Source organism: Lithobates pipiens, unplaced genomic scaffold (assembly GCF_037356315.1).
Source record: "Lithobates pipiens isolate NorthernLeopardFrog02 unplaced genomic scaffold, aLitPip1_a1.2 Scaffold_18, whole genome shotgun sequence".
Taxonomy (NCBI): Eukaryota; Metazoa; Chordata; class Amphibia; order Anura; family Ranidae; genus Lithobates; species Lithobates pipiens.
In genome coordinates, this window is record NW_027507758.1 from 648,106,182 (window position 1) to 648,117,799 (window position 11,618).

General features: G+C 48.1%; 1 long non-coding RNA gene across 1 annotated transcript; it reads right to left on the bottom strand.

Moving 5' to 3' along the window:
* Window positions 1–397: 397 nt before the first annotated feature.
* On the bottom strand, window positions 398–1,458 carry LOC143989329 (uncharacterized). The gene is made up of 2 exons (XR_013277014.1): window positions 859–1,458; window positions 398–758 (listed from the first exon to the last, which is right to left on the bottom strand). It is a non-coding gene; the product is annotated as an uncharacterized LOC143989329 (long non-coding RNA).
* Window positions 1,459–11,618: the final 10,160 nt, after the last annotated feature.

The following is an 11,618-nucleotide window of genomic DNA, read 5'->3' on the forward strand; positions in this document are numbered from 1 at the left end:
TTCTTGGCATTAGCAACCAGTGTTCCTTTTGGCAGCAAATTTCGATTTTGTTTTAGTCATAGTATTGACTAAAATGAGGATTTTAGTTTTAGTCGCATTTTAGTCATCAGCAATTGTTTTAGTTGTAATTGTATGTAGCACATCCTACGTAAAAGCTGCAAGGGATCCTCCACTCCTTCACATCTAGGCGCACCGAATCTTCACAAGCATTCCAGAGACAAAAAAACAAAAAACAAAGCCACCGACTGTTATCTATTTTAAAGATAAGTGACCTAGCTGCAGTACTAAATAGCAATGGCATGCTTCCATCCCGGGTATATTATGTAAAAAGAAAAGGGGAACAAGTGGGACTTTAGATGAAGCATGTCAATTGAAAATAACAATGTATGAATACATGTGAATAAAATGATTTAGATTTAATTTATAATCAATAGCCACTAGGGGTTGTCCAAGATCGGAATGCATACAATAGTAGTACAGTAATATAATATAAATATGGATATACACTCAATATATTTTCATAATAGTAATCAGAGAATCTCGAAGTATAGACAAATCAATGGACATACATGGATGCAGTTCATAACAGAAATGCATAAATCAAAAATCATAAAATCACATGAACGAGTGCAAACTCAATAAGACAAAAGTTGATATTATCAAGGATTAAAATAAGCTTAGGTAGGCATCCTTAGTTTGAGAACCCGACGCGTTTCTTGGCTTCTTGCCAGTCATCAGGGGTGGGATGCATGTTTTTACTAAAAAAGCAAATAAATATGACAAATGTTAATATAGGCGGAACCTCAGTTAAATAGAGAAAGTATCAAATTGGTCCACTTGATTGATAAAGTGACTTACAAAGTAGCCCAAAGATTGGGCAGAACTTCCAGCAATGGGAACTGTTAGAGCTGGGATAAAACCGTCTCATCCGGGGTTGAGGCAGGGTTCAGACCATCCCCCAACAATGTCAGGGGGCAGGCCAGGGGGAACCGAAACAGACATCCTCAACACAGGTCCACTAGGTACTAAATGTATATGTGTGTTACCCAAATCTGCGAAAGAGAAAAGTGTGACGGGTCACAAAAAAACAAAAAAAACAAAAAAAAAAAAACCAAAAGCAGGACACTGAGTGTTGGATTGAACGTGTTGAATGAATATAGCTGATTGCTGAAAATGTGTGTGAATGAGATATACATGAATGATTGGGAAATAGGAGAAGACTAAATGTGTATTAAATAAGTGGAAATGGATGATGGGGAAATACAAAATCATCCAATTCAAATGTGTAAAAAAAATTTTATGTGCAGTGCTCTGAATGAAACAATGTATGTGCAAAAAGGAGAAAAAAAAAAAAAAGTGCATAAAGCTATTACCCATATGTAGAATTAAGGAGTGATCTCTTCCTAGTGGAGCACAGTGGAGGAGTGAACTGTCTGTCTGTCCCAGCTCATATACCCCAGGCCCTGGGCGGATCCCCGCCAGCATCATGCATGATGTCTTTTGCAGCTGTGAAGAGATGAGGGAACACTCACAGCTGAGGATAATCCATACCTCAGTGGGTGCCCCTCCATCTTGGCTGCAGCATCAGGTGGAAAGACAGAGAAAAAAAAAAAAAAAAAAAAATACAAAAACAAACAATAGACTCCCACCTTGCAGTGTCTGTTGACACCACTCGAGGGGCCCTTTTATGCATGGCGCCGATGCACTGAGATCGAACCCCACCACCCCCTGTGATCCACAAAGGGAGGTAGGGAGGGAGCTGAGCGCATCGCAACCCCGGAAAGATGACTGCAACATACCCAGCAAAAACAGCCCATATGTTCAATTGATTGATAAATAAATTCCAGGAAAAACAAAACTGGAAAAAATAATATTAAAAAAGTTCTCAATAACTGATGGAAACACATATATAAATAATTTCAAACCGCAGGTTTAAAACCGAAACTGGGATTATAAATGAATAGGGATATACATACAGACGAATATTTACTAAGGATAAGGATAATAAGTAATTGTGCAGCATGGTCACCAAAGGAACAGGTGTCTTCCACCCAAATTATATAGTTTAAAGATAAGTGACCTAGCTGCAGTACTAAATAGCAATGGCATGCTTCCATCCCGGGTATATTATGTAAAAAGAAAAGGGGAACAAGTGGGACTTTAGATGAAGCATGTCAATTGAAAATAACAATGTATGAATACATGTGAATAAAATGATTTAGATTTAATTTATAATCAATAGCCACTAGGGGTTGTCCAAGATCGGAATGCATACAATAGTAGTACAGTAATATAATATAAATATGGATATACACTCAATATATTTTCATAATAGTAATCAGAGAATCTCGAAGTATAGACAAATCAATGGACATACATGGATGCAGTTCATAACTATGTTTTCTATGTTTTATTAGGGAGTTTCAACTTGGATAGGATTGGGAGGTTATGGGATGCCCACTTGACTTCAACAACTTCAGGGATAACTTCCTATACACAGTCTCTATATACAGTCTCTCTCTATATACAGTCTTTCTCTATATACAGTCTCTCTCTATATACAGTCTCTATATACAGTCTCCACTTTCTCATCCACCTGCACACACTTGGTTTCTGCTGGCTCGCTCTTTTAGGGGAGCTTCAGCTGAGAAGGCCTGATTGTCAGCTCAGCAGTAGCCCATTACAGGCAGGAACTCGCAGTCCCTTAACAGCAGCACACTGGAGTTACACAGCTTACACTTTCTCCTAAATTTCCTTTCCATGGCCACTGATACCAGCACCTTATCTACAGGCGAAGCCAACCCACCTGGCTGCATCTGCCCCTTTTCACCAGCCCACCTGACTGACTCTCATAAAATCTCTAGGGAAGGGATAAAGACTTACTGACTTTTAGCAGGAGTCCTCCAGCACCCAAGCCCCAGCCTGAAGTCACCACCCCTAGATTAGGGGGCACCGCTGAAGGCCATCGGCAGTCTCCTTAGCACTACATCTCCATCTTCCACCCAACTGCCCCTGCTGGCATGGCTCATGTTTATTTATGAGTTCATTATGACGGGAGTCACTTAGGATGGGGGGCTTGTGGAACCCAGCTTAACTTAGAGAGCACTGGAAGCTCCTTGTCCTGCTCCCCTAGCATCTCCTATGGGTAACTTTCCCTGTGTCTATTAGGGGCACAGGGTGACCAAGAACCCTAGCCGGGTCTGTTTAACCCGACTCACTGTACAACCAATCAGCATTTCCTTTTAACACTGCTGTCCTGGATTCTATATGTGTGATTTGTGCTGAAGGAATGAAAGTGCTCTTTCACTTATCCCTCAAGAATATATGAAAATAAAATCCACCTTTCATCAGAGACCATTGCTAGGTGGTTTAAGGTGGGGTGGGGGTTACTATGTGTTTGTTAAGTGCCTGTATCCCATTGTTCTATTGTGTTTGTCTGCCTTGGGAGAAAAATATTATGGGATGTATATGTGTATGTGGATTATCTGTGGGGGGGGGGGGGGGGTTCCTTCAACAGCTCTCCCTGCTGATAGGACCGTCTACTGTCTACTGAGTCTACTGATGAGAAGTTTTAATACACCTGTGTGTCTGTTATTGAATGAAGTTTACTCTGCCCTGTGTCAAACAGTTCAAGTTCCAGCTTTGCAGCCAAATGAGTCCTGCCTAGTTCTTGGTTGTATTATGCGGCTATAATATCTAATATCTATATTCCAACTGGAGCAGTGTACTGAGGGAAGCACTCAAGCTGAGTATGACGAGATTCCATTACAGTCATCTCCACCCCCTGCCATCCCACTACTGGGGATTGGCTTAGGCCTCGTAAATATGCATAACAGCCCCTCCTCACTCCCACCCTCCAGACCAGGGAGAGGTGCCAGAGAGAACTGCCAGATGAGTCATCCAGCCCTGAGTCGCTGAACCCTGACCCAGATTCACAGCCTTGGCTATAGCCTCATACACACGTTCTGATTGTTGGCCAACAGAGCATCAGACTTTAATCCATAGGATGTGTGCCAGGAACTTGTCTTGCACACAATTGTCAGCCGACAAACACCTTGAGCACCACTCTTTGGGCACAATCTGCTAATGTTGAGTTTGGCGAGCATTGATTCTGAGCATGCGTGTATGTACTTTGGACTTTTGTGTGATGGACTTGTGTACAGACGATACGAAAATCTGACAACAGACCGTTGTCCGACGAAGATTTACTAGCCTGCCATCCAACATTTGTTGGCAGAAATTTGGACAGCAATTGTCTGATGGAGCGTACTAATGGTCGGATTTTAGGCAAACAGTCTGTCATCACACAATTTGCTGCCGAAAATCCGATTGTGTGTATGAGGCTTTAGCCCTGAGCTAACTAAATTTACCTACACTAACAAAAACCCACACTTGAGGGTGCTACACGTATTTAGCCGTCTAAAATTCCAAGATTGTAAGCTCTAACGGCAGGGCCCTCTGATTCCCCCCCTGTGTTGAATTGTATTGTAATTGTACTGTCTGCCCTAATGTTGTAAAGCGCTGCGTAAACTGTCGGCGCTATATAAATCCTATATAATAATAATAATAATAATAAAAAAATCTCAAGTATATTTTAGTTGATTATAATCATTTTAGTCATCTAAAATGTAATGGGTTTAATTCAATTGTAATGTATTGTTTAAGCATTGCTCTACAATTTCCAAACTTATTATATACTTCTGGAGTAAAAAAAAAATATCATGGTATTATTTATGGTATTAATGTTTGAACAAACTACTGTCTGAGGAGGCCTGTAATGCTGCACAGTGCTCTGGACCAGGGGCGGCGCACGGGTGCCACCCCCCTATCCATGTATCCAGCCCCCATGCAGGGCGCCAGATGCATGAATTCCAATGGGGGGGGTTTGAAGCAACTGATTAGAGCCAGGGGCTTTAAAATAGGGTGGGCTTGGGGCACAGAGCAATGCATTATGAGCCCACCCAGGTGTGTTACAATAGCGAATTAATATTCAATATTGAAACACTGATCCTCCTCCCGGCCAATCTGAGACCCATTTCCCGACTGGCCGAAAGGAAGGAGGTGGAAGCTGCCGTGATGCCTGCAGGGGAAGAGGAAGCTGCCCGTAATGCCCGCCGCCCATGATGCCCGTCGACCTGCCTGAAGAGCTGCCCACCATAGATGGGGTAAGTGCTCCAGACCCGACCGACCAGACCAGGGGGGCTGTGAGGGGGGGGGTGGCTGTGGGTGCACTGTTTGACCCTCCCTCAAAAAAATTACCACCAGCCTCTACTGCTCTGGATAGTGGTCTGAGAGGCCTGTAATGCTGCACAGTGCTCTGGACAGTGGTCTGAGAGACCTGTAATGATTCACAGTGCTCTGGACGGTGGTCCAAGAGGCCTGTAATGATGCACAGTGGTCTGGATAGTGGTCTGAGAGGCCTGTGTTGCTGTGCAGTGCTCTGAACAGTGGTGTAAGAGGCCTGTAATGATGCACGGTGGTCTGGACGGTGGTGTGAGAGGCCTTTAATGATGCACAGTGGTCTGGACAGTGGTCCGAGAGGCCTGTAATGATGCACAGTGATATGGACGGTGGTCTGAGAGGCCTGCGAGGCTGCACAGTGCTGTGAACTGTGGTCTGAGAGGACTATAATGCTGCACAGTGCTCTGGATGGTTGTTGGAGAGGCCTGTAATGATGCACACTGCTCTGGATGGTGAACTGAGAGGCCTGTAATGATGCACAGTGATATGGACGGTGGTCTGAGAGGCCTGCGAGGCTGCACAGTGCTGTGAACTGTGGTCTGAGAGGACTATAATGCTGCACAGTGCTCTGGATGGTTGTTGGAGAGGCCTGTAATGATGCACACTGCTCTGGATGGTGAACTGAGAGGCCTGTAATGATGCACAGTGATATGGACGGTGGTCTGAGAGGCCTGTGAGGCTGCACAGTGCTGTGAACTGTGGTCTGAGAGGACTATAATGCTGCACAGTGCTCTGGATGGTTGTTGGAGAGGCCTGTAATGATGCACACTGCTCTGGATGGTGAACTGAGAGGCCTGTAATGATGCATATGTCAGAAACCATGAATCAGACTGAGACAGAAGTACAGTTAACTCACACTTGTTTAATAATAATAATGGTAAACAGAGTTAACGTAGTCGAAATATAGCCAGAGTTCAGGAACCGGAACAGATAGTCAGACAAGCCAAAATGTCAGGGAGCCAGAGATGAGCGTAGAAGAACAGCAAGCAGGATCTGGTGCCAGAAGGAATGTCAGCCAAGCAAGTCTTTAACAGGAACACAGGAGAGCGTCTCTAGAGATGTGACCAAGACGAAGGCAGATATCATCTGGGCTGGGCGGCTTAAGTAGGCAGGACTGACAAGCAGGATATCATCAACAGGTGAGTCACTGTGAAGAGAGATAGGAGCTGGCAATTAGCCAACAAATGAGCGGCCAGCACAGAGAAGGAAGGGCTGAGCCCATCCCTGAGAGCACAGTGCTCTGGACGGTGGTCTAAGAGGCCTGTAATGCTGCACAGTGCTCTGGACGGTGGTCTGAGAGGCCTATAATGCTGCACAGTGCTCTGGATGGTGGTTGGAGAGACCTGTAATGATGCACAGTGCTCTGGACAGTGGTCTGAGAGGCCTGTAATGATGCACAGTGCTCTGGACGGTGGTCTGAGAGGCCTATAATGCTGCACAGTGCTCTGGATGGTGGTTGGAGAGACCTGTAATGATGCACAGTGCTCTGGACAGTGGTCTGAGAGGCCTGTAATGATGCACAGTGCTCTGGACGGTGGTCTGAGAGGCCTGTAATGATGCACAGTGCTCTGGACGGTGGTCTGAGAGGCCTGTAATGATGCACAGTGCTCTGGATGGTGGTCTGAGAGGCCTGTAATGATGCACAGTGCTCTGGATGGTGGTCTGAGAGACCTGTAATGATGCACAGTGCTCTGGATGGTGGTCTGAGAGACCTTTAATGATGCACAGTGGTCTGGATGGTGGTCTGAGAGGCCTGTAATTATGCACATGTCAGAAACCATGAATCAGACTAAGGGTCCTTTCACACGGGGCGGATCCGTGCTGATCTGCCCCGTGGATATCCATTTGCTCAGTGGGGATCACTCCGTCGATCCCCGCTGAGCAGGGAGATGACAGGTCCTTCTCTGCACACTGCGCAGAGACAGACCTGTCACAGCGCCGCTCTCCCCTATGGGAGATCGGATGACAACGGACCGCAGTGTCCGTCGTCACCCGATCCGCAGATGGATGGAAAAATAGCTTTTTCCTCCGTCACACTTTTTCGGATCGGAGTGGGTCGGATGTCAGCGGACATGTCACCGCTGACATCCGACGCTCCATAGACCTCTATGGAGCATCCGTTCAGGTCCGCCTGAAAAACTGACAGGTGGGCCTGAACGGATCGTCAGTGTGAAAGGGGCCTAAGACAGAAGTACAGTTAAATCACACTTGTTTATTATTAATAATAATAATAATAATAATAATAATAATAATAAATGATAAACAGAGTAAATGTAGTCAAAACATAGCCAAAGTTCAGGAACCGGAACGGATAGTCAGAGATGAGCTTAGTAGAACAGCAAGCAGGATCTGGAGCCAGAAGGAATGTCAGCCAAACAAGTCTTTAATAGGAACACAGGAGAGCGTCTCTACAGATGTGACCAAGGTGAAGGCAGATATCATCTGGGCTTGGCGGCTTAAGTAGGCAGGACTGACGAGCAGGATATCATCAACAGGTGAGTCACTGTGGAGAGATAGGAGCTGGCAATTAGGCGACAGCTGAGCGGCCAGCTCAGAGAAGGAAGGGTTGAGCTCATCCCTGACAGCACAGTGGTCTGAGAGGCCTGTAATGATGCACAGTGCTCTGGACCTGTAATGCTGCACGATGGTCATGAAGGGGGTAACCGTAAAACCTTCTGGAGGTCAAGTGGCTATAGTTAAAAAAAGAAAAAAAATGTAAAAATACAGCGCATAGTGTTTATTAAAAAAATTTAATAATTACTTTGTTGGGCCATTTACAGCAGTAGTCAGGTTAACCAAACCATAGGCTACTAAATTTGGTCAGGGCATCTAGATTTTAGGCATAAAAAGTAAAAAAACAAAACAAAAAAAAGCCAATCTTTTTTTTAAGTAGTGGGGTAAATGTTTCTGTCTGATTCCATATTACAAAGCACGAAGAGAAGCACAAATCCACCCTTCCCTTTTGATCGGCAGGAACAGGGATAAATTACGCGCCGCTCACCAAGTTTACATCAATAACTCCAGGAAACATCTTATGACAGCAGAATTACCCGCAAGATGAACGAGATCTGCGAAGACAGCAGACACATTCCTCAGATCACACAGACAAGATGTCATACATTTCTCTACTTAACACTCGGCTCCAGCAATAAGAGGTCAACGTTTTACAGAGGAACACACAATATGTTTCCCGGAGTATTATGTTGCAAACATCAAAATGATTTGTAATGCGCAATTTATGGCAACTACGAAAATTAAAAATGATGTGCCCACTGTAATGCCTTAGTTTGAGATGATAGTGCCCACCATGGTGTACCTGACGTTATTTTTTTACGGTAATGGTCAGCCAATGCGCCACCTAATTTTTAAATGCCGCCTCGAGTTTCTCTCTTGCCAAAACGTTGGAGCCGTGTCTCTCTCTCTGTGCAGGGAAATGTGGAGCGCGGGGTCTCTTGTTGTGAATGGGGCTGGGTAGATACTGGCTGGGGTGGATACTGGCTGGGGTGAATACTGGCTGGGGTGAATACTGGCTGGGGTGAATACTGGCTGGGGTGGATACTGGCTGGGGTGAATACTGGCTGGGGTGGATACTGGCTGGGGTGGATACTGGCTGGGGTGGATACTGGCTGAGGTGAATACTGGCTGGGGTGGATACTGGCTGGGGTGGATACTGGCTGAGGTGAATACTGGCTGGGGTGGATACTGGCTGGGGTGAATACTGGCTGGGGTGGATACTGGCTGGGGTGAATACTGGCTGGGGTGGATACTGGCTGGGGTGAATACTGGCTGGGGTGAATACTGGCTGGGGTGGATACTGGCTGGGGTGCATACTGGCTGGGGTGGATACTGGCTGGGGTGAATACTGGCTGGGGTGGATACTGGCTGGGGTGAATACTGGCTGGGGTGGATACTGGCTGGGGTGAATACTGGCTGGGGTGGATACTGGCTGGGGTGGATACTGGCTGGGGTGGATACTGGCTGGGGTGGATAATGGCTGGGGTGGATAATGGCTGGGGTGGATACTGGCTGGGCTGAATACTGTCTGGGGTGGATACTGGCTGGGGTGAATACTGGCTGGGGTGAATACTAGCTGGGGTGAATACTGGATGGGGTGGATACTGGCTGGGGTGGATACTGGCTGGGGTGAATACTGTCTGGGGTGGATACTGGCTGGGGTGAATACTGGCTGGGGTGAATACTGGCTGGGGTGGATACTGGCTGGGGTGAATACTGGCTGGGGTGGATACTGGCTGAGGTGAATACTGGCTGGGGTGGATACTGGCTGAGGTGAATACTGGCTGGGGTGGATACTGGCTGGGGTGGATACTGGCTGGGGTGGATACTGGCTGGGGTGGATACTGGCTGGGGTGGATACTGGCTGAGGTGAATACTGGCTGGGGTGGATACTGTCTGGGGTGAATACTGGCTGGGGTGGATACTGGCTGGGGTGGATACTGGCTGAGGTGAATACTGGCTGGGGTGAATACTGGCTGGGGTGGATACTGGCTGGGGTGGATACTGGCTGGGGTGGATACTGGCTGGGGTGGATACTGGCTGGGGTGGATACTGGCTGGGGTGAATACTGGCTGGGGTGGATACTGGCTGGGGTGGATAATGGCTGGGCTGAATACTGTCTGGGGTGAATACTGGCTGGGGTGGATAATGGCTGGGGTGGATAATGGCTGGGGTGGATACTGGCTGGGGTGGATACTGGCTGGGCTGAATACTGGCTGGGGTGAATACTGGCTGGGGTGAATACTGGATGGGTGGATACTGGCTGAGGTGAATACTGGCTGGGGTGAATACTGGCTGGGGTGGATATTGGCTGGGGTGGATACTGTCTGGGGTGAATACTGGCTGGGGTGGATACTGGCTGGGGTGGATACTGGCTGGGGTGGATACTGGCTGGGGTGAATACTGGCTGGGGTGGATACTGGCTGGGGTGGATACTGGCTGGGCTGAATACTGTCTGGGGTGGATACTGGCTGGGGTGAATACTGGCTGGGGTGGATACTGGCTGGGGTGGATACTGGCTGGGGTGGATACTGGCTGGGGTGAATACTGGCTGGGGTGAATACTGGCTGGGGTGGATACTGGCTGGGCTGAATACTGGCTGGGGTGAATACTGGCTGGGGTGAATACTGTCTGGGGTGAATACTGTCTGGGGTGGATACTGGCTGAGGTGAATACTGGCTGGGGTGAATACTGGCTGGGGTGGATACTGGCTGGGGTGGATACTGGCTGGGGTGAATACTGGCTGGGGTGAATACTGGCTGGGGTGAATACTGGCTGGGGTGGATACTGGCTGGGGTGGATACTGGCTGGGGTGGATACTGGCTGGGCTGAATACTGTCTGAGGTGAATACTGGCTGGGGTGAATACTGTCTGGGGTGAATACCGTCTGGGGTGAATACCGTCTGGGGTGGATACCGTCTGGGGTGGATACCGGCTGGGGTGGATACCGGCTGGGGTGGATACTGGCTGAGGTGAATACTGGCTGGGGTGGATACTGTCTGGGGTGAATACCGTCTGGGGTGGATACCGTCTGGGGTGGATACCGGCTGGGGTGGATACTGGCTGAGGTGAATACTGGCTGGGGTGGATACTGTCTGGGGTGAATACCGTCTGGGGTGAATACCGGCTGGGGTGGATACTGTCTGGGGTGAATACCGTCTGGGGTGAATACCGTCTGGGGTGGATACCGTCTGGGGTGAATACCGGCTGGGGTGGATACTGTCTGGGGTGAATACCGTCTGGGGTGAATACCGTCTGGGGTGGATACCGGCTGGGGTGGATACCGGCTGGGGTGGATACCGGCTGGGGTGGATACCGGCTGGGGTGGATACCGGCTGGGGTGAATACCGGCTGGGGTGAATACCGGCTGGGGTGAATACTGGCTGGGGTGAATACTGGCTGGGGTGAATACTGGCTGGGGTGAATACCGGCTGGGGTGAATACCGGCTGGGGTGAATACCGGCTGGGGTGAATACCGGCTGGGGTGAATACTGGCTGGGGTGAATACCGGCTGGGGTGAATACTGGCTGGGGTGAATACTGGCTGGGGTGGATACCGGCTGGGGTGAATACCGGCTGGGGTGAATACTGGCTGGGGTGAATACCGGCTGGGGTGAATACTGGTTGGGGTGAATACTGGCTGGGGTGAATACTGGCTGGGGTGAATACCGGCTGGGGTGAATACCGGCTGGGGTGAATACCGGCTGGGGTGAATACCGGCTGGGGTGAATACCGGCTGGGGTGAATACTGGCTGGGGTGGATACTCCTCATCCGACATGAATAACCACACAATCAACTACCCGACTATAATTCAGGCCTTCCTTACTCAATGGAGGTGTCAAAAATAATATTCCTCATTAATT